The sequence below is a fragment of the Hakea prostrata genome, chromosome 9, assembly GCF_041222555.1.
Source record: "Hakea prostrata isolate BN-2017 chromosome 9, UWA_Hpros_2, whole genome shotgun sequence".
In the NCBI taxonomy this organism is placed as follows: domain Eukaryota; kingdom Viridiplantae; phylum Streptophyta; class Magnoliopsida; order Proteales; family Proteaceae; genus Hakea; species Hakea prostrata.
This window is the reverse complement of record NC_142608.1, coordinates 16,976,045-16,997,613: the sequence shown is the minus strand read 5'-3', so window position 1 is coordinate 16,997,613 and position 21,569 is coordinate 16,976,045. Positions and strand designations below refer to the sequence as shown.

Here is a 21,569-nt window from a genome sequence, read left to right as displayed (position 1 = left end):
TCAAAGAAGCTCCATAGAATCAGCAAGGTTCAATGCATTTCTAAAACCACCGTAGGCCACCTGAAACCCATTCAAAGAAGCAGCTTCAGAAAGTTCTGACACACCTGATTTAGACATTGTTGAACAAAGCAGGAACCAACCCACCCATCCACCACAGACAAAAAATAATGAGAGCTGTATGACTATGTGGATATTTGAGAAACATTAGAAATCAATCCAAGAGTTCGTGAAATATTCAAGTAACACATGCATGGCAGTATAACTGAAATGGTGGAGCCTAGAAATGCTCCCACAAGTGCCATTAGAGACCTGAAGAATGGAACAATCAAGGCCACAATAACTGTAGTTATCAGTAAGAACTCTGAATCATGAGGCTTGTGGGCTTATTTTTATAATTAGATGGAAGCTTATTCTCAATAGCAGACACAATTGGTGTAATGTATTGACAAAAGGTATGTATCTTTACCTTTTGTCACTTGGAAGCTTATTTTCAATGCATACTTGGTTATTGGATTCACCAAAGACATGCAGCAAAGAACATGTTCAATTAGAACCCTAAATACTATTCCATTAAAAGACAGAAAAGCTACAAATAGAACTACAAACGGGAAGATGTTTGATTTGAAGACTTGCTTTGTTGGTGCTTCATAGAAATATATATGGAGGGGAAGACTAGATGACCACAGTATCAGAAAGCATATAAGCTAATAGCAGTAGGAAACTAGGAATACCACTCAAATTCAAAATCCTTCCTTTTCTATGAAACCCAACTCCATCAACTGCTCCAGTCCATAAAACACAGCAAATGATAAACAAACGAAGCCAACACCCCAGTGTCTTTCAACCACACAGAAGGCAAAATTATGAGACAAACAAGTATGGTAAACATTCTTTTCCTCCAAATCTTATTTTGCAACATCTGAGACTATATTTGGGAAGAGATTATATAAATTATCCCCTTCTAATATCAAGAATCTAGTTGCAACTAAATACAACTCTGCATACATTAGAACTGATATCACCAACGGGGGTTGGTCCAAGTGGTTAGCAGCTTGGTCCGCTTAAGCAAGGTTCCGGTATCGAATCCTTGTGGATGCAAAAAATCCTCTTCAGCGATTTCAGGGTAAGTTTTTAAGCGTCTATCAACATCCATGCACCTACGAATTCGCAATCCTGTGTAGCATGTTGCATTGGCAATGAGAAAAAGAAAGTATCATGCTCAACCATCCCTCTTTCGTATGCACCTACGAATTTGCAATCCTGTGTAGCAAGTTGCATTGGCAATGAGAAAAAGAAAGTATTTTCGTACAGTGCATATGGAACTGACAATATCCCAATCCCTGATAAACCGTTCACAGTAATGGAATTTCAGCTTACAGTTCATCTAGAATTGGATCAATACGAAAATAATAAATAAATAAAATGGAAATCCCTTTTTAAGATTATATGGATATTCCGTAGATTATTTGTTTAGGGTTTAGCTATAAATTTTCAGAGAGAATTCTTGGAATAATAATGAATCAACGCCTGATATGGAGAGATTATGATCAGACCGGGTTCATACCTGGTCCGACCCTCGACCCCGGTCGAGACGGAGAGATCCGACTCGCTCCCGAGCGAACCAGATCTAGAAGATGGCTTGCTGAAGAAGAAAGCTTATTCGGCTGCAAGCGTGCCCTAATCCTACTTATGGATTAGGGTAATCACCCTAATGATGGCAGACTCGAATTGACGGCTGCGGATAATCATTATCGAAGGGATAATCATCGCATAACCTAAAGGTTATCTCAGGAGTCCTCTACTAGCCCAAACTAGTAGAAGTCTATTGCTCAACGGATCTAACTGATAAGATCCAACGACTACCCGAAGAAGGCTCAAGTGCATCCAACGAAGGAGATTCGAAGGTACACTCTATATAAACCTCACTACCATACAAGGTGAGGGGATCGAAAAGAATACTATCTGAGACTTAGGTTCGGATACATACCGATAGACCTAAACTATCGCCGATCTCGCTATCTAGATCACCTTTCCCGGTTCTTCATTCCTTAGCTCTGCGCTTCTAGCAGAGCCGTTTGTGATTAAGTTCATCAACCGACTTAGCCTTCGGAGGTGGACTCCCGACCCGCCGCGGTCGGGCCACATCCGACGCTTCGTTTTGGCAGACATCACGAGGAGATCTAAGGGCTGAGCAGATTTTGGACGCATCAATTGGCGCCTTCTGTGGGAAACAACTTGAAAAGCCATGGTGACTAGATCAGCAACCGCAGCAGCCGCTACACAACGCAATTCGGTGTTCAGATCCCTGGAGTGAATAATCCGAGATATTCCCCAGAAAGCCAAAATCCTATCGAGGTAGATGGTGGCCAGGGAGGACGTAATCCTCCTCCCCGATACAATCCAAGATCAATTGGATCGGGTAAAGATTCAACTCTTGGAGGTGAGCCAAGCACTCCGCATGCTCACCAGACGAGTGGTTTTACCACAAGGGCCTAATCAGCGCGATTCAGGGAGACGTGCGTTGCCACGTGACCAGAGATTGGTTGAAGACCGGAATATCGATCAGAATTTCCGTGAAGGAGACCGAGGACTTAGGAGGATCGATGATCAACCAAGGCGAGACGATCGGTTCGACAGACCACAAGAGAGTACAACTGATTCAAACACAAGGTTGGATACAGGGGTAAGAACTCACTCACCCACTGTCAGAAGAACCGTTCGTGATGATCGAGCAGTTCGCGACTAGAGGAATGCTCGGGAAGGACGGGTTGTTCGTGATGATCAAGTAGCACGAGATGATCGTGTTAATCGAGGTCGTGATCATATTGCTGAAGATCACCCGACCCAGAATGGTCAGGAATTGGCCAACATCAATGAGAAATTAGGGCAGTTGACTAAGGGAAGAATAACTGAGGATATTTACTCAGTCATTCGGAAGACTCCCTTTGCCGAGCCAATTGCGGGATATCGGTTTCCCCATAACTTTCGTTTGCCTACCTTCTCAACATTCGATGGCTCCGGAGATCCAACAGCTCACATCGGCTATTACCAACCAGACCATGGCGGTTTCGGGTAATTCGATGAAATTTTATGCGGTGGTTTTTGGTTCATCTCTAATCGGAGCAAGCACAAAAGTGGTTTTCGAACCTCCCCTCTGGAAGGATCGTAAACTTTGATGAATTGGCGCGCCAATTCATAGGGCGATTCCGAGTGGAATACGGAGTCAAGAAAACGGAAGAAACCTTGTTTCTTGTCAAACAAGGAAAAAACGAATCAATTAGAGAGTTTCTGAAAAGATTCAACAAAGTGACGATGGAGATAGAAAATTTGGATGAACAAGTAGCCAGAACAGCTCTATTCACGGGACTCACTAATCGGAAACTCCCGGAGTTATTACTACGGGATATGCCTGCGACTTATGCTGAGTTGGTACGAGAGATGCCGAAGCAGGCTGAAGTCATGGAGATTCTAGATGCGCGCCAAGGGGATAATAAAGTCTCCAATAAGGAACAAAAGGCTCCTGACGAGCGAGAAGCCAAAGAAAAATGTTCGTGATCGGGTTGGAAAATCTCAGCCTTGGCGCCAAAGGTCCCCCGGTAAAAGTGAGTACACTCCATTGAATGCTCCTCAGGCTGATATTTTGAATATCCTCAAAAGAAAAAATATTTTAAAGTGGCCGCCTAAAATTCTTTTGAAACCCGAAGAGCAGCAGGATCGGGAAAAATATTGCCGATTCCACAAGGACTATGGTCATTATACTAATGACTGTCGTCATCTGAAGGCAGATATTGAGAGATTGATATTTCAGGGACATCTGTCCCGTTTCGTTAGCAGAAGAAGGGAGGAGCCACGTGAGCCACGTGCAGCTGCTCCTAAAAGGGATCGTTCGGTTAGTTCGGAACGATCGAGGGAGGCCCCGAAGTCTAAGAAAGGCAAGGAGGTGATTGAAGCTACTCGGTCACCGATCCTTACCATCTTCAGGGGACCAGAGCCCGAATCACTCCTGAGTTTGAAAACAAAATCCAAATTTGTTGGAACCGGAGAGACGCAGAAGCGGAAGAAGCTGAATGGTGAAGATTCTATCACCTTTAGCGAGGAAGACGAAAGAGATGTTTGTTTACCTCATGATGATGCTATAGTCATCAAGGTAGAGATTACACGACGGGAAGTGCATAGAGTTTTGATTGATACATGTGGTCCGCAGAATCGACCTAATTTCCTACGAAGTGTATCAAAAATTGAAGGTGGATCAGGACTTGATGAAACCTTCATCCACACATCTATATGGCTTTGCAGGGTCATCTGCAGTGGCAGAAGGATCGGTTCAGTTGGATTTATCCATTGGAAGTTTTCCTAAGGAAACAACTGTCCGAATCAATTTTTTGGTGGTTCGGGAACCGCCACTTATAATATGATCCTCGGACGACCATCTTTATCCAAGATAGGTGCTATTGTTTCGACAAAGCACCTGAAGATAAAATTCCCGACTGATATGGGAATTGGTCAAGTCTCCTCTGACCAGAAGATCTCTCGGCAGTGTTATGTTGCCTATTTAAAAGACAAGGAGGGCCTGAGGAAGGTAACTGCCCTGCCTATAGAAGTTCGAGATGATTGGGAAGAGACAGAGACTTAAAGACCTGAAGGGCAGTAAGGAAGCAAAGTGGACTGAAGAGTGCCAGAAAGCTTTCGAGGAATTAAAAGAAGCACTTGGACAACCATCGCCCGCCTGGACCGGAGAAGGGGGAAATATTACAGCTATATCTAGCGACGTCCCTTTCGGCGGTCGGTGCAAGTACTTGTTCGGGAAAAGATAAAAAACAGTGGCCGATTTACTATATAAGCCACGTGTTGCTAGATGCGGAGACAAGATATTCACAGATTGAGAAGCAGGCTCTGGCTCTCATGATGGCCGCCAGGAAGCTAAGGCCATATTTTCAGGCTCATCCAATTGAGGTATTTACAACTTTTCCTCTTAGTAAAGTTCTTAACAAACCTGATTAAGTCCGGAAGGATGGTGTCCGGTCGGTTGAACTCAGCGAGTTCCAAGTGAGCCTTAAGCCCCGAACTGCAATCAAGGCTCGGGCATTAGCCGACTTTGTAGTAGAAACTATCGCACCAGTGGAACCCACCATTGAGGATCCCATTATACCAACCACTTGGGAGGTATATGTGGATGGTTCGAGTAATAAAGATGGAGCAGAGCTGGAATTCTATTAAAAAGTCCAGCAGATTTATTATTCGATATGCTTTGAGATTCGCATTTGACGCAAGTAATAACGAAGCGGAATATGAGGCTCGATAGCGAGGACTTCGGTTGTCAAAAGCATTATCTATTGCAGATGTTACTATTTATAGTGACTCTCAACTTATAGTCAACCAAGTCCAGGGGGAGTATGGTATTAAAGAACCATGCTTGCAGAAATATCAAGAGATAGTGCAGGCATTTCAAAACCAATTTCGGAATTTGAAGATATCTCAGATTTCGAGGAATGAAAATTCGATGGTGGAGATGAGCTATCCCGACTAGCCAATGCCAAGGAAAAGAATCTAGACCCTTCGGTCTACATTGAAGAGATAACTTTTCCAAGTTATCATGAGAAAGAAATTTCTTATATTGAAGTAGAACGTTCTTTGGATGGATCCAATAATCGAGTATCTAAGGGATGACAAATTACCGAGGATCCGGTAGAGGCGAGGTTGACCAAGATTCGATCAACTAGATTTGTCATTCGGAATGGGAGACTATACAAAAGATCTTATCTTTGGATCCCTTATGAGATGTTTAGGCCCTGAAGGAGCAAAATCAGCTTTGGCTGAGGTTCATGAAAGAATTTGTGGAGCTCACATGGGTGGACAAGCCCTGGCTCACAAAATTCTGAGACTTGGGTTATATTGGCCTAAGGTCCAAGAGGCTGCTATGGAGTACGTTCGTCGATGTGGTAACTGTCAAATTCATGCTACGAGATCGAAGCGCCCGGCGGAAACTATGACTTCAATTCTAAATCACATTCCCTTTGCAATGTGGGGAATTGATATCATGGGCAAATTCACCAAGGCATCAGGCGGACGGGAATATCGATAGTAGCAATTGATTACTTCACAAAATGGGTAGAAGCCGGTGCTGGCAGCAATTCTCGAGAAAAAAGTGGAGAAATTTGTGCTTGAATCAATCATATATTGCTTTGGGATTCCAAAGATTATTGTCACTGACCATGGTACTCAGTTCGACTGTCCACAATCATAGCAATTCTGTGGAACATATATGATCGAGCATCGTATGTCCTCAGTGGCATACCCCCAAAGCAATGGACAGGTAGAGGTTACTAAACGAACGCTCTTTGGAAGGAATAAAGAGAAGACTCGAAGCTGACAAAGCTTCTTGGGTCGAAGAACTTCATAATGTACTATGGGCTTATAGAACTACGGTTCGAACACCCATAGGAGAAATTCCATTCAGGTTGGCATATGGATCCGAAGCATTGGCACCAGTGGAGATAATGGCGGGGACATTACGGGATCATGAGTTCGAGGAAAAAGCAAATGAACAAGGACTGCTTGATAGTCTTGATTTGTTGGACAAAGTTCGGGCAAAGGCAATAGCACGAACTCAACATTATCAAAGAAGGATAGCGTCTCATTATAATACTCGAGTGAAGAATCGTCGGTACTTAGCCGGAGATTTGGTGTTGAGAAACACCCTAGCTTCCGACCCGCGTCACCAAAGAAAATTGGACCCTTCCTGGGAAGGACCTTATATGGTTGTGAAACCGGTCGGTTCAGGAGCTTACAGGCTGAAGAACATCAATACCCAGAAAGAGTTGGATCGTTCGTGGAATGCTAGGCATCTCAAAAAGTTTTATCCTTGAGGATGATTTCAATTTTGTTCGTGATGTAATCATTTTCAACTCAATCAATGCAATTTTTGGCTTTCAACAAACTATCTTTTGATTGGGGGGCATCATACACCACATTCAAGAACAAGATCCAACTATAAGGCATCGAATGAAAATTCGTGTGGGTCCTTCAACACTTATGGAAATTTTTCGAACTTTCTTAAGTCGAGGCATCGGATGAAAACCCGAGTGAGTTCCTTTTGCAAGGCATCGGTTTGAAACCCGAGTGAGTTCCTTCGAGACTTATTGAATTTTTTAATGATCCTTAAGTAAAGGCATCGGTTTAAAACCCGAGTGAGTTCCTTCTCAGACTTATTGTATTTCTCCGGAAATCCTTAAGTAAAGGCATCAATTTAAAACCCGAGTGAGTTCCTTCTCAGACTTATTGTATTTCTCCGGAAATCCTTAAGTAAAGGCATCGGTTTAAAACCCGAGTGAGTTCCTTCTCAGACTTATTGTATTTCTCCGGAAATCCTTAAGTAAAGGCATCGGTTTAAAACCCGAGTGAGTTCCTTCTCGGACTTATTGTATTTCTCCGGAAATCCTTAAGTAAAGGCATCGGTTTAAAACCCGAGTGAGTTCCTTCTCGGACTTATTGTATTTCTCCGGAAATCCTTAAGTAAAGGCATCGGTTTAAAACCCGAGTGAGTTCCTTCTCAGACTTATTGTATTTCTCCGGAAATCCTTAAGTAAAGGCATTGTTTCAAACAACTAAGACCTAATGCAACAACGATTCAAGTGGCTAGCAAAGTTCAAGATAAAGTTAATTTCTTATTTCTTCAAAAGATCCAAAGAGGCCAGTATCAAAACAATTACAAGAGCTGGATACAATCTTCGGTCAAAAAAGAAAGTCATCATAGGTGACTGTTGAGAAGTTATACAAGATCAACGCGACTTTGCTAGAACAAACATATGAGTCAACCATTGGTGGGGATACAAAAATATTTCGGTATGCATAAAATCCTTCGCAATTTCATACTCTTTGTCCAGCTTGCCCGGGAGAAGTATGGTCCTCGACCAAACTCGCATTCGCATACAAGCTCGTCATAACCGACTTCTTCCGGGGAGAATAAACAGGAGAATCTTCCGGATAATGCATAATATCTGGATTGGAAGGTGGAGGATCAATCTTATCCTTGGCCCGGTCGGGAGGAGGAATACCCGTGTCGGTAAATACTTCAGGATGGCAAACAGCACTTTAGGGAACCGTATCAAAATGAGGATCCTTCCTTAATATTGATTCCCATACTTCGTTCTCACCATCCCGTACGCCCGCAAGTTATAAGCATTCAGCATATCAACAAAGGGCTTCTTGTGTAAATACTTGAAGACGCAGCTCTGCGAACATCGGTTGGAAGGGATTCGGGCAAAGGAACGACAGCTTGCCTTTCGGGTAACGTTTCAGATCCTTTGGCTCGACTTTCCAATTGTTCGCTCCGATCGCCGGATCTTCTCCCCGGCATCATCCAAGTCCGACTGAAGACGACCAATCATCGAATTTTTTTCTCCTGCTACCTCCCAAGCTAGATTCCGAAGGCGAGCAATCTCAACATCTTTAGCTTCGGAGATTTCCCAAAGCCTGGAAACTTCATTGCTCAACCTACTGAGCCTAGAAACTGCTTCCACTTGGTTGTGGAAGTTACCAAGAAGACTCCCGCAAACAACTTCCGAGTTAATGAGGAGCGAGAAAAGTAATTTTTCAGAATCGGAGGATAATGAAGAAAGACTTACATCACCAAGTGACTTCGTAAAGACTTCATCCGGAAGTTTGGAAAGAAGCTGCGCTCTCAAAAGTCATTCGAGCAGCAAGACACCATTCCAACGCTCTGTCAAACTCGTTTGACACTAATTCGAGCGAAGGATGAGAAGGATGAGCTACACCAAGAGAAGGATGAGCTGCATCACTTGTCACCCGACGGCGCTTCCTAGTGGCAAAATCCTCCAACTCGGAAGGAGAGGAGGAGGATGCTAAACAAGCACTAGAGTTGGAAATAGGAGCAGCACCTGCTGGGACCACACCTTCATCAGACGCCAACATAGTTGCCTCAGATGCCCGAAGAGTCTCCTTCGGGGGTGCACCAACAGAGCTCACCAGCGGGCGCCGGCAGCACCATCGGCAACGGAGTGATCAAGATCTTCCTGGGAAAGACGAGCGATCACTTCGGGCAAAGGAGGCGCAAGGACGACATCAATAGAAACTGCGGGAATCGACTTGAAGATTCACCGGCAGCGATCGCCTTCTACGCTTGGAGGATTCACTAGCTGAAACCACCGCACTGGCCCCAACCATCACCGACGAACGATTTTCTTGCAAGATTTTGCTCGATAAAGTTCGGGTTGATCTTGGGAGCCACTATGCAAAGAAACAAGCCGTATCAGTCTACGAAACAAACGACAACAACTAGGGGGAAACCCTAGTTTTCTATCACTTCGACAAAACCAAAAACTAAACCCCAAGTATAACTACCGTGCGGTTTACTCAGGGGGGAAGTGGGGAAAGAGACGAGTAATCAAAAAACTCACTTGTTCAAAAGTTGATAGAGCTGTTGTTGGAGTACGAGGAATACGGAAGCGAGCCGAAGGACGAAAGGTCGCTTTAGCACTTTAGCAAATCTAACTTGCGGAAGTCGGGATAGATGGAGAGTACCCACGAAGGCTTTAAATAGCCTCGGAGTATTAAGACGACGGTTGAAGGCTAAGGACAATCGACGACCTAGATCGAAATGACGCTTCGAAATCTGGGCAGAAAGCAAGATCAACGGTCGGAGGGATGCCACATGGAAACATGTGGAAGCAAGCACCTGATGCAGAGATACCTCCAATCATCGCACCGCCATTAAAATAACGGATGTATTTTCGATTCATTGGAAACAGTGAATGGTATACAAAAGCAGGAAAACGTTTGAACTTCGCAGAAGGGAAACGTGCGGACTTTGCAATAAATGAAGTAGTGGGGAAGATTAATGCATCTTCCCGAAACGCATCTTCACAATATTTCTACAAGATTATTATTCGGCGAGGAATGTAAAGTTAAGTGATGAGTTTTATCATTAATACTTTGATGTTCAAGGCAAGATTTCGGCAGGAGACGGGGAAATATAAAGGCCAACAGGAGAAAAAAATGTCTATTCATTAAATAGAGGGTAAATCTGTACAAAAAGATAACTCCCTAAGCCTTTTCTTCATTGTTGCCCGAGGGACCCTGGTCGAGAGGACTTTTCTCAGGATCATGAGAAGAGCCTTCCTCAAGAATGGCATCGGCTGAGTCCTCTACAGCAGCAACTTGAGACTCGGCTTGTGATTTCTCCTCCTGGAAGTGCCGGCTCGTCGGCCCGGGTATGCCTCATATTGAGGGTCGGTTGGAAAAGGATCATCTTCTTCCCGAGCCCGGTCTGGGAGATCCATACCAACTTTCCCGAAGACCTCTTTGTGGCACACCTCACGAAAAGGAGCAAGTGTCGAGGCGGGGATTGATCCGAGGATTCACTCCCAAACGTTGTTCTGCCCCAGGCGATAAGCTTGAAGGTTGTAGATACCTAGCAGCTCGGAGAAAGGTACGCTGTTCAGGTATTTCCGAACACACTCCTTCTGAAGCTCTGGCTTTATATGCTCGGGTTTGCTAGGGATCGCCAACTTCAGATGTTCTTCAAGCTCCCTACATTTGAATTCAAGCCTGTCACCAAACAACGTGGCAGCTGCTTTTTGCTTCCTGGCCTCGCGCTCGGCAGCAGAGGCACGAATCTTCGACGCTTCGAGGGCCTCCTTGAGGGAGATCACTTCTTCCTCATGCTTTTTTCCGCAGCTCCACGGCAGCTGCGATCACTGGTCTATTTCGGAATTGGCTTTCGCCAAATTCTCTTCACGTGAGTTTGCAGCAAGGAGACTAGGGGTGAGGCTAGGGGGGTTAAAGGGCCGGTCGGGATCGGATAGTGGTATATCCATATCCGCATCCTATTATATTCGGACGGATTCGGATAATATCCTATCGGTTTTCGGACGGATTCTGTCGGATTCGGATGATAATCGGATAGTTATTTTCTTAAGTAGATTCTTCTAAATGGGCATGAATATAGATTGAATACAAGTTTTCAACTACATATTTACATCTTTACCTTTTTATTTGTGAGGGCTAAGTTTGAAATTTAAGAATTTAACAACTTTGGTAGCTATTTTAGTAGAAAATCTAGAAAAATAATCACATATCATAGGTAAAATTTATAAAAATAAGAATAATAAATCTAAATAAGTAACTTAATCGGATAATTTTATCGGACGGATAATATTCGGTAAGAAAGGGGTATACCATATCCGCATCCTATTAATAATCGGACGGATTCGGATACCCCAACGGGGGGGGGGGGGGGGGGGGGGGGGGGTGGGGTATTCCTACACCCCTAGGTGAGACCAACCCGGCTCAATGCTTCCATGTGTTGATAAAAGCTCAACACAGCATTCCTGGGAAGGCGGAAAATATCAGAAGAAGTCATAAGGAATTATGAAAAAATAACTAAGCAAGAAGACCGGTACCTTGTAGATTGACTAACAAGGGAGGTGTCATCCAGGGCTTCAAATTCCTGGCGATCGAAGGAGCAAGACCGAGGGAGCTCCATTCCCGCAGCTTTCTCGGGATCCCGAGTCACCCTGTCGGTCAGCTTCAGGGTCCACTCGGGGGTGAAGACCTCCTCACCATCCGTTGAAGCTTTGGATTTTTTATTGGAGGGAGCATCAATTGTGTCATGCCTCCTCTTGGTTCGGGCGGAGGAAGAGACATTAGACCTCTCCACCATCGGTTTCTTCCCTTTACCCGAAGCATCAGCAGCTGGGCCCGATATTCCCGATACCCCTATAAGAGGGGTCGGGAGAGGGAAGAGAAGCCTCTTGATCTACGGTCAAGACTCTGAGCGATCGTTGCTCGGCTGTCACAACGGCCCTGGCGGCCTTCACCCGCAGGCTTTCAGGGTTCATTTTTGGAGGCACTGCAAAGAAGAAGGACAAGAGTCGAATTCAAAACATATCACTTCGGTCAAATTAAAGGATGGTGGTTAGAAGCTCACAATGAGCCAAGCCCCGATGATCGAAGGATGGAGTTATACTCCACTTCAAATCCATGTATCTCTTGATACCACGGAATGGATTTGATCTTCCCGATGGGGCTTCGTCTTCTCTGGATAAGGGAAGGCCTCGGTTATTCTCGGAAAAAGAAGTACACCTCCTCCAGGTGGTTGGGAAGTTAAGATCTGATGGAGGCGCTCGACAGAAAAAGTATCGTTCGTGCCATCTTTTGTGGTTAGAAGGGCAAGTTCCTTTGACAAGGATGCTGCCCCTCCAATCAAGTTCAGCCTTATTGCGTTTGGACAGAAAAATCCATCCGGGAGGATGGGAGATAAAAAGAACATGAAAATGTACAAAGAGAGAAAGAGATGGCATAATGCCAAGTTCAAAACACAAACCCAAGAAGCCGACGATAAGACGCCGAGCTATTGGGGAGGAGCATTCGGGACAAATGTTCCAATGATTCAGAATCATGGAGAACAAAGGATTAAAAAGGGAAAGCGAACCCCGCTTTCCAAGTGCATCTATATACAAAGAAAATTCACCCGAAAGGGATGAATCAACCCTCTCATCGGGGTGGGGAGCCCTAACCTGATATGAGGAAGGAAGATCAAAATCTTGGACAGTTGAAAGAAGGGTTTCCTCATCGTAAATGGAGGGGAACGAGCCGGGTCCACCATTGGACCCGGAAGTTTGAGGCTGCCTAGAAGACTCGACAATCTTGGAAGATCAAGACTCGAGAAGGACGGGGAGAAGTTTCGGTTTTTCTTTCAAAACCTTTTGAGAAACTTCAACGAACTCGCGCCAGAGGACAGTTAGGGTTTTGTTGTCACTATCCGACTGTTCGGGAGTAGGAGAAGCAAAAGCATCACTGCTACTACCAACACTGGGTACCAAAGAAGCCCTATCGTCCGCCATTACTTGTTTCGAGGAGAACTACAAAAAGAAAAAGACCAAGAAACTTACGATTCAGGTGAGGCGGAAGCTTGAGAGCGAGAAGGCGAAAGGGAGACAACAAAGGTTCAGATTCCGGACAAGAAGAATGAAACCTGCGAAGACAACGAGCCGCTTTTAAAACTCCCGCACGAGTGTTCGGGAATCTGAACGATCGAGATTGATTCAAAATCAGCGATCAAGATTGAAAGACGTTTTGAAAGTTTGAACTCACGAATCCGAAATAGGCGTTCGGAAACCGTCGCTTGGATGACGTGAGCCACGACAGATCAACTGCAAGGAGATATGTGGCCTTACACTCACAACGCTCGAGGAAAAGTGACCGCCGCATTAAATGTGATATGACATTTAATGAAGCACGCAGAGATTATCACCTGACGACGAACCCAGTTAAAAACCAAGCCCTTGGGAACGACCGAACGCTTGGTCTGGGGGGCTCTTGATATGGAGAGATTATGATCAGACCGGGTTCATACCTGGTCCGACCCTCGACCCCGGTCGAGACGAAGAGATCCGACTCGCTCCCGAGCGAACCGGATCTAGAAGATGGCTTGCTGAAGAAGAAAGCTTATTCAGCTGCAAGCCTGCCCTAATCCTACTTATGGATTAGGGTAATCACCCTAATGATGGCAGACTCGAATTGACGGCTGCGGATAATCATTATCGAAGGGATAATCATCGCATAACCTAAAGGTTATCTCAGGAGTCCTCTACTAGCCCAAACTAGTAGAAGTCTATTGCTCAACGGATCCAACTGATAAGATCCAACAACTACCCGAAGAAGGCTCAAGTGCATCCAACGAAGGAGATTCGAAGGTACACTCTATATAAACCTCACTACCATACAAGGTGAGGGGATCGAAAAGAATACTATCTGAGACTTAGGTTCAGATACATACTGATAGACCTAAACTATCAGCGATCTCGCTATCTAGATCACCTTTCCCGGCTTCTTCATTCCTTAGCTCTGCGCTTCTAGCAGAGCCGTTTGTGATTAAGTTCATCAACTGACTTAGCCTTCGGAGGTGGACTCCCAACCCCAGCGGTCGGGCCACATCTGACGCTTTCGTTTTGCAGGACATCACGAGGAGATCTAAGGGCTGAGCAGATTTTGGACGCATCAACGCCAAATCTATTCGTAATGCCTGCATCTATGATAAAAATCAGACAAATCAATGCAACTCAAAATGATGATTCATGGCATGTAAAATGTTAAAAAAGGAAATGCAGAAGCAAACCATGAAACTAACCGTGGAGGACTCACCGCAAATGGATTGACCTCGATAAAAGACCTAATCGAATCAATGAAGCATTTACAAGAGAATTTGACGCAGTCAGCTGATTTTTCCTTGAACCTAGGGTTCTCGTTAACGGAAAAACATACCTCAAGATGTCCGATTGGGAAAATTCTTTCAGTTAATGCTAACAAAGCTAAATTTCCAAACCTATTGAATCTCCTTCAAACTGAACTCTACTGAATAGAGTGACAATTGACAGAACTTCGAAACTATTGGAGGAAACGGAACGTCCTGAAGAGTGAAGGAGCATTTACCAGTTCTTGAGATCAGATCGATGGAATCCTTTGCGGAAAAAATACACCTTCGCGGGAGGGAGAATTTGAAACAAGCGTTCGCGGGAGGAGAGTTTTGTAGCAAACTTGATATTACTGCAAAAAGAAACCGTACCACATCGAGAAGACTTTTTTTAGCCGTGGGTATTTAGTAGTCTGTAAACCATAAGCTGAAGTTACATCTCTTAGAATAACATATTTCGTGTGGATCATAATAATCAGACAGATTAAATCGTTAGTAGCTGTTAAGCATATTTAAACTTCAAACGTAGAAATACTAAAATGCACTTCAGATTATTTATAATATATTTTATTATTATTATATATATTTTTTATAATTAACGCTTAATGATCAATTATCTTTTTTTACAATCATATATTAGTATACTATATTAAATAATTTGAAGGGCATTTTGGTCACTTCACATTTGAATTTGAATATACTTAATGACCAGGGGAGAGTGAAGTGGAGACCCACTAAGGGGCGGGGCCGGATTTAAAAACAAATTATATTAATCCCTAATTCTCTTAATTTTTCTAAGTTTTTTCTCTTCTTAAATGTAAAATATCATTATTTGGCCCCTTATATATTGAGAATATTTTTTAAAGATAAAATAATAGATATAAATGTCATTTCTAATTAAAAACTAACTCTTCGATTTCTATTTATTCTCCCTTTTATTTTCTTTGATAATAATAATCAGATGAAGAGGTGTTATCCATTAAAGACAAAATTGTAAATTTATTCTTTTATTTTTATTATTAAGGATATAATGATAATTCCAGTAATAAGTTATATATATATAGATATATATCTATATTTATGCTCTAGTTTGATATGTATATGTATATTTGGTATTTAGACCCATATATGTATACCGATATATATATATATAGGATATATATGATATATATCCATATATATATGTATATATATATATATATAAAATAAATAACAATGGCCATGAAGATAATACATGATATACTATTAACGTTGACCAAAAAGATTTGTAAGGTTTGAGAAGTTGATTCCATTTAAACCGATGGAGCCATGATCTTAAGATCCGTTTATGACTCAAGTAAAAATTTAAAGGGTAGAATTTAACTTCCAACTTCTTTGTTTTCTAATTGTGCACAACCTTGTCTTCATTTTATTTCTCTTTAACTGCAATTCAGTCTGGACGGATAATCTTGTTGGGTATATTCAAAGTTTCTTTCATTGTTTCCAGCACAATAGTAATGGGATCTACAATAGAAAAAAGGAAAAATTAGACACAATTATTGATCACATCAAGTACTTCTCTTCTCTCACCCATTGTCCCTCCCCAGCCATTAAATCATGGGCAGCAAACCTTTAACCACCAAAATTCTCATTTGAACTCAAACAAACAACTTGGCTGTTAGCTAGCCCTTGCATGGAAGAGCATCGAGAGAGAGAGAAGGATTCAAAAAAGAAATTGAATCCGTTTGAAGTGGATAATCTTTTTTAAGCACTCTTTACTATACATTTAAGAGAGAAGTCTACTTCTCTCCAATAAGAAATCACCAATTGATTATTTTCTTCTATTGTTCTTTTAAATCAACTAGGATTAATCTCATTACTTGTGAAAATAGAAAGATTTGTAATAAATAAGATAGAAACCATGATTTAACTATTAGTATGCCTCATAAATTTATGTAGTTTATCAGTTTCCTCCAATGCCTTAGTCTCGTTGCATTGAACTTTGATCATCATGTTTACCCAACCAGAAAAAATAAAATTTTTGATTATCATAATTTTAACTTGTATTCCAACATGTATTTATATGATAAGAATGGAAGAAAAAAAAAAGAAGTGAGAGGACATACTATAATGAATTAAAGGGTACTAAGTTATATAAATAAATATCATAAGGGGTAATGGGGCAGACTAACAAATATCACACCGATAATGTAACCATGATAATTTTGCATGTCTTTCACTCATAATAATGCAATGTCTTCATTCACAATAAAATGATGTAATTTATCCACAAAGGCTACAATTCAGACTAGACCCTTCATAATATATGGATGGGGGTGTTCAACTACGAGCAAATATTGTGAATGATCTGAATTCTGGCCTGGATTGTAGCCTTCATAAATGGCATCTACATTTTTTTTATACTTACATGGTTGCAAAATGATAAAAAAAAATTCTCTCTTTATGCTTGGATTACAAGTGATACTATACTCATATATTTTTTTAATAACCGTTTAATATGTTTTTTTTGGGCCAACCCTTTATTATGTTAGTTGGATGGATAACATTCCTACCCAAAAAAATTTTTTGGATTTTCTTAAATTTTATTCAATAATCTTATATTCTTCATGACTAAGTTCGAATTATTTAGGAGTTTAGATCAGTTACCCAAGGAGACTGGAAAAATAGCTCCACATCATTGAATGAACCAAAACTCCACATTTGAAATCATAGATCCTGTGCCTCGAAGGTGGGAGTGTCAAATAGAGCCATTCTTACGACTGAATTTTAGAGCTAAAAGAATTGAAAATGTAAGTCTCCAAAGTGAAACCTGGCCCCACTCATCGGTCTCATTTTTCCCCTTCTTTTTTTTTTTTTTTTTTTTTTTTTTTGGTAAGTCAGATTATCATTGAAAGGAAAGGCAGGGGTTACACAAGACATCTTGATTGCAAAGATCAAGAAGCCAAGATTCAGAATTCTACCAAACTGTCCGGCCTGTTAAGGACAAGGCATTCTGTGCAAGGGAATCAGCAACTGAGTTTGCATCCCTAGAAATGTGACTAAAACTTATAAAAGTGAAGTCGCTGGATATGAATCGAATTTCCTCAATGATGGTTTGCATAGCTAGAGGATCGAGGAATAGCACTTGGATCATTCAATAGGTTCACCACCTGAAGGCAGTCTGATTCCACTTCGCATTGCTGGAAACCATTAAGAGCTGCATATGTGATTCCTTCTTTAATAGCCATTGCCTCCCCAGTTGCTACAGAAGTTGAAGTTGCCAGGTTCAGAAACTGCGAAAATGGGGATACCTCTATGATTGCGAAGAATGAATCCTATGCCTCCTGCTGTTGTCTTTGTAACGGAACTGCCGCATCCGTGTTTAGCTTGAGATGGGTAGCCACAGGTGGAATCCAGGATTTAATCAGTTCAACATAATCCTGATTAAGATGGGGAGAGAACACCCCCTGGTTTGCTTCAGCAAAGGAAGAGAAGGAAGTATTGGTCTGTTGAACAATCTCCTTCGGAGTGTAGGGTCGTGATCCAAATGGGACTTCATTGCGGGCTAACCAAAGGGACTAGCAGAGGAAAGAAAACAAAGAGAGGGTCTCTTTCTATTCAGCTTTTGAAGGGAATATTTTCATCAACCAATGGTTCAAGAGCTGAGGTAGTTTAGGAGTTCCCAAATCTGCTGTCCTGAGTGAGAAGGGGGACCCGAACCAGGCAGCACGAGCGAAGGGACAATCAAATAATAGGTGATCTGTACGTTCTACATTGTGTCCACATCGCTTACAGCTTGGATCAACCTGTATGTTTCTTCGCAGCAATTGTTCCCCAGTGGCTATACCTTGTGCACAACACTTCCAGAGAAAGGAGTTTATCTTTGGCAATGTTTTGATCTTCCAAATGAGTTTCCATATGTGTGGCTAGATGGTTTCCCATTCATAAATTCTGGATGATGAGGGGTTACATTGATGTTGGTGGTCCCTTCTATTAGATAGGAAGTGGTAGGCACTCTTAACTGTGAAGACTCCATTTTTTGTCCCACTCCATTGTAATCTGTCAGCCTCAGTAGAAGTGCTTAGTCGCATTTGTAGGATTGCATGTGATTCTGCTGCAAAAAATAGTGTGTCAATAAGATCCTTCTTCCATAGCCGGGTGTGTGTGGATCGAAAAGATCTGCCACTGTATGGATTGTGCAGTTTATGGGTCTTGGACTTTGGATGAACCATTCTAGTAAGCTGTTGACCCATTTAGAATGCCATATGTTGATTGAGGATCCATCACCAATTCTCCATACCAGCCCTTCTTTCAAAATTTCTTTACCTGTTGGAATTTATTAATATGATTAATAAATTAAATGCCCAAGGGCAATATTGGAAACTCATTATTAGAGTGGTTACAAAATAGGGTTATATATTTTTGTAACCATCGCATTAGTGAGTAAGTGTGTGATTCATTCGTACGAGATTTATCTTAGAGAAATGGCGGATCCATCTCTCTCTCCCTCTCTCCTAGAATCGCAAGCCAAGGAAGCTTTTTTCCTTTCCTCGCTTTTGATCTTCATTCCATTACTCCATGGCATTTGGATTGTGGATATTATTCCCTTTCCTAGTGATTGTGGAATCATCCCGGTAGAGATTTGGTGGTGGAACGAGAACGTGGATCCAGATTTACTTCCGCTGCGAATACTTCACAAAAGGGAAAGCGAATCCAGGTAAGGAATCTTTCCCCGTTAATTAATTGAATTGAACTATTTTTGGAGTATTACCAACATTGGCATCAAAGCCATTGGTTCCCACGGTTCTTTGTTCCTCCCCATTGTTTAATTTCATTGTATGGGTCCAATGGGAGGATCAAGGGTTTACGGAGAATCCAGGGTTTAATACAAAACCCATGGGAGAATTGATAGGGTTTTTGGAAACCCTTATGTTTTGGGTTCGGATCCGAATGGGAGGATCCTTGTATTTTTCCCTTGTGAATTTTTGCATGAATTGATTAACCATGATAATTTTTTTGTGTAATAATTATTGTTGGATTTTTTTCATGTGTTTTTGGATGAATTTTTGTAAAGAAAAAAACGTCGTTTTTGGTCACTGTGGACTAGACGGACGTCCGTCTATTGTCAGACTGGTTACAATGACCCAAACGGTCATCCGTGTGAGAAGACGGAATTCCGTCTGGGCAAATGGTCATCCGTCTGGGAGATGGATTTTTTTTGGATATTGGCCTGTCTAGTTCAGAATGTGTTTCTAACTTATTGGACACCAATGGCCCGACAATCTGTGTGATGTTTGGGCATTGAGGGCCTAATGGGGCCTAGTGGGAGCTAATGAGGTAGAAGTGTTCTGTGTGAACCACCTCATAGTTTTAACATGATTGCATGTTTTATTTTAATAAAACTGTTGTTTTTAATTATGGGTCTATCAATCATGTTTCTTGCACAGAATGAAACTAGTGTATAAGTATATGTGGGTTTGCATGAGAATTTGATTGAATGTTTTTTAGCATCTCTTTTGGTTTAAGTGCTTATCCCATCGGTTGACTATGTTAGTGTGATTTGTTGTTGCATGAGTTGTGTTTTATGCTAGAATAGTTGAACTCATCCTAGTATGTAATGTCTTTAGAATAAATGGCTGCTACCAAGAGCATTGTTGCTAACTTCGCGAAAGGAGATAAACTGAATAAGAGGTATTATGACCTTTGGCACCGAAAGGTGCAGTATCTCCTAGAAGAACAGAACATGCTGGAAACCATAAACTAGACCATGACCCCACCTGAGGAAGGTACCACTGCACAGTATTGCAAGAACCTTGAGCTTTACAATGCCTGGAAGAGGAAAGACCGGGTAGCTAGGATTACAATCCTGAGCTCCATGAGGGATGACCTGATGCTTCGTTTTGAGAAGCATAGGATTGCAAAGTCTTTGTGGGAGGCTGTGAAGTTCCAGTACGAAGAGACTTCCACCACAAGAGGCCGCCAGCTCGGACTCACTTTTGACGGTTATAAGATGCGCCAGGGTCAGACCATGAGGCAGCATATAACCATCACGTCTAACATGATTAGTGAGTTGAGCGCATGTGGGCGCCAAAAGACTGATGAGGAGCAAGTTTGCAGTCATCAGGTCATTGCCTAAGTCTTGGGAGCATATGAAGATCTTATTGACTCATGCTGATGAGGTCAAGACATTTGATCAAGCTGCCAAGCACCTTGAGCTAGAGGATGATCGGATGTTAGCCAATGCTCCTCACACTGAAGTAGTTGCTGCTGAAGCTAGCACTAGTAAGGGTGCAGGCTTCGAGCGCAAGAAGGAGAGAGCTCAACCTCAGCGGTCTAGGCAAAGTAAGAGGTGGGAACAGAAACAAGAGTGGTTTATGAGACATGGTTTTAGAGTTGTATTTGAAAACAATTCTTTGGTTTTGTATCTGGGTGATACAGTTTATGGTTATAGTTTTCTTAATAATGGTTTCATTGTATTAGATACAATTAATTATTCATTTAATTCTAGTAGTACTTTTGTTTGCCACAATACTGTGTGTATTGATTCTAATTTGTGGCACGCTAGACTAGGACATATTGGCTTAGATAGGATGAATAGGTTGGCAAGAGAAGGTCTCTTTGGCCAAGGTTCACTATCTGATTTGCCAACTAGTGAGTCAAGTCTAGTAGGAAAAGCAACTAGAAAACCATTTGAAAAGGCTTTGAAAGCCTCTCTTCCTTTAGAACTTATCCATTCAGATGTGTGTGGACCCATGAATGTGCATACTAGAAAAGGACAGTCTTATTTCATCACATTCATAGATGACTATACACGGTATGGTCACATTTATCTAATTTCTCATAAGTCAAAAGCTCTTGAATGTTTTAAGAAATTCATGAGCTTAGTTGAGAATCAGTTAGATAAAAGGATTAAAACTCTTAGAACGGATAGAAGTATAGAGTATCTCTCCGATATGTTCAAAGGGTTATGTGATGAAAAGGGGATATCTAGACAACTTACTATTCCAGGGACTCCACAACAAAATGGGGTTGCTGAGAGGAAGAATAGAACCTTGCTAGACATGGTGAGATCCATGATGGCGCAGGCAAATCTACCCATCTCTTATTGGGGAGATGCTTTGCTGACTGTTGCCTATATCCTCAATAGAGTTCCAACCAAATCGGTTCCTTCCACACCATATGAGTTGTGGACCGGAAGGAAGCCAGATTTAAGTTACTTGCGCGCATGGGGATGTGCAGCATATGTTCACTCGACTTCTCACAAATATGGAAAGCTTGGACCTAGAGGAAGAAAGTGTATCTTTGTGAGATATTCTGAACACTCAAAGGGCCATGTCTTTATTGGACTAGATGAGAATGAGAAGAGAACGGAACTTGA

General features: G+C 42.1%; 1 pseudogene; it reads right to left on the bottom strand.

Moving 5' to 3' along the window:
• Positions 1-21,569, bottom strand: part of LOC149004870 (amino acid transporter AVT1I-like) — a 36,174-nt pseudogene continuing 14,605 nt past the window's right edge.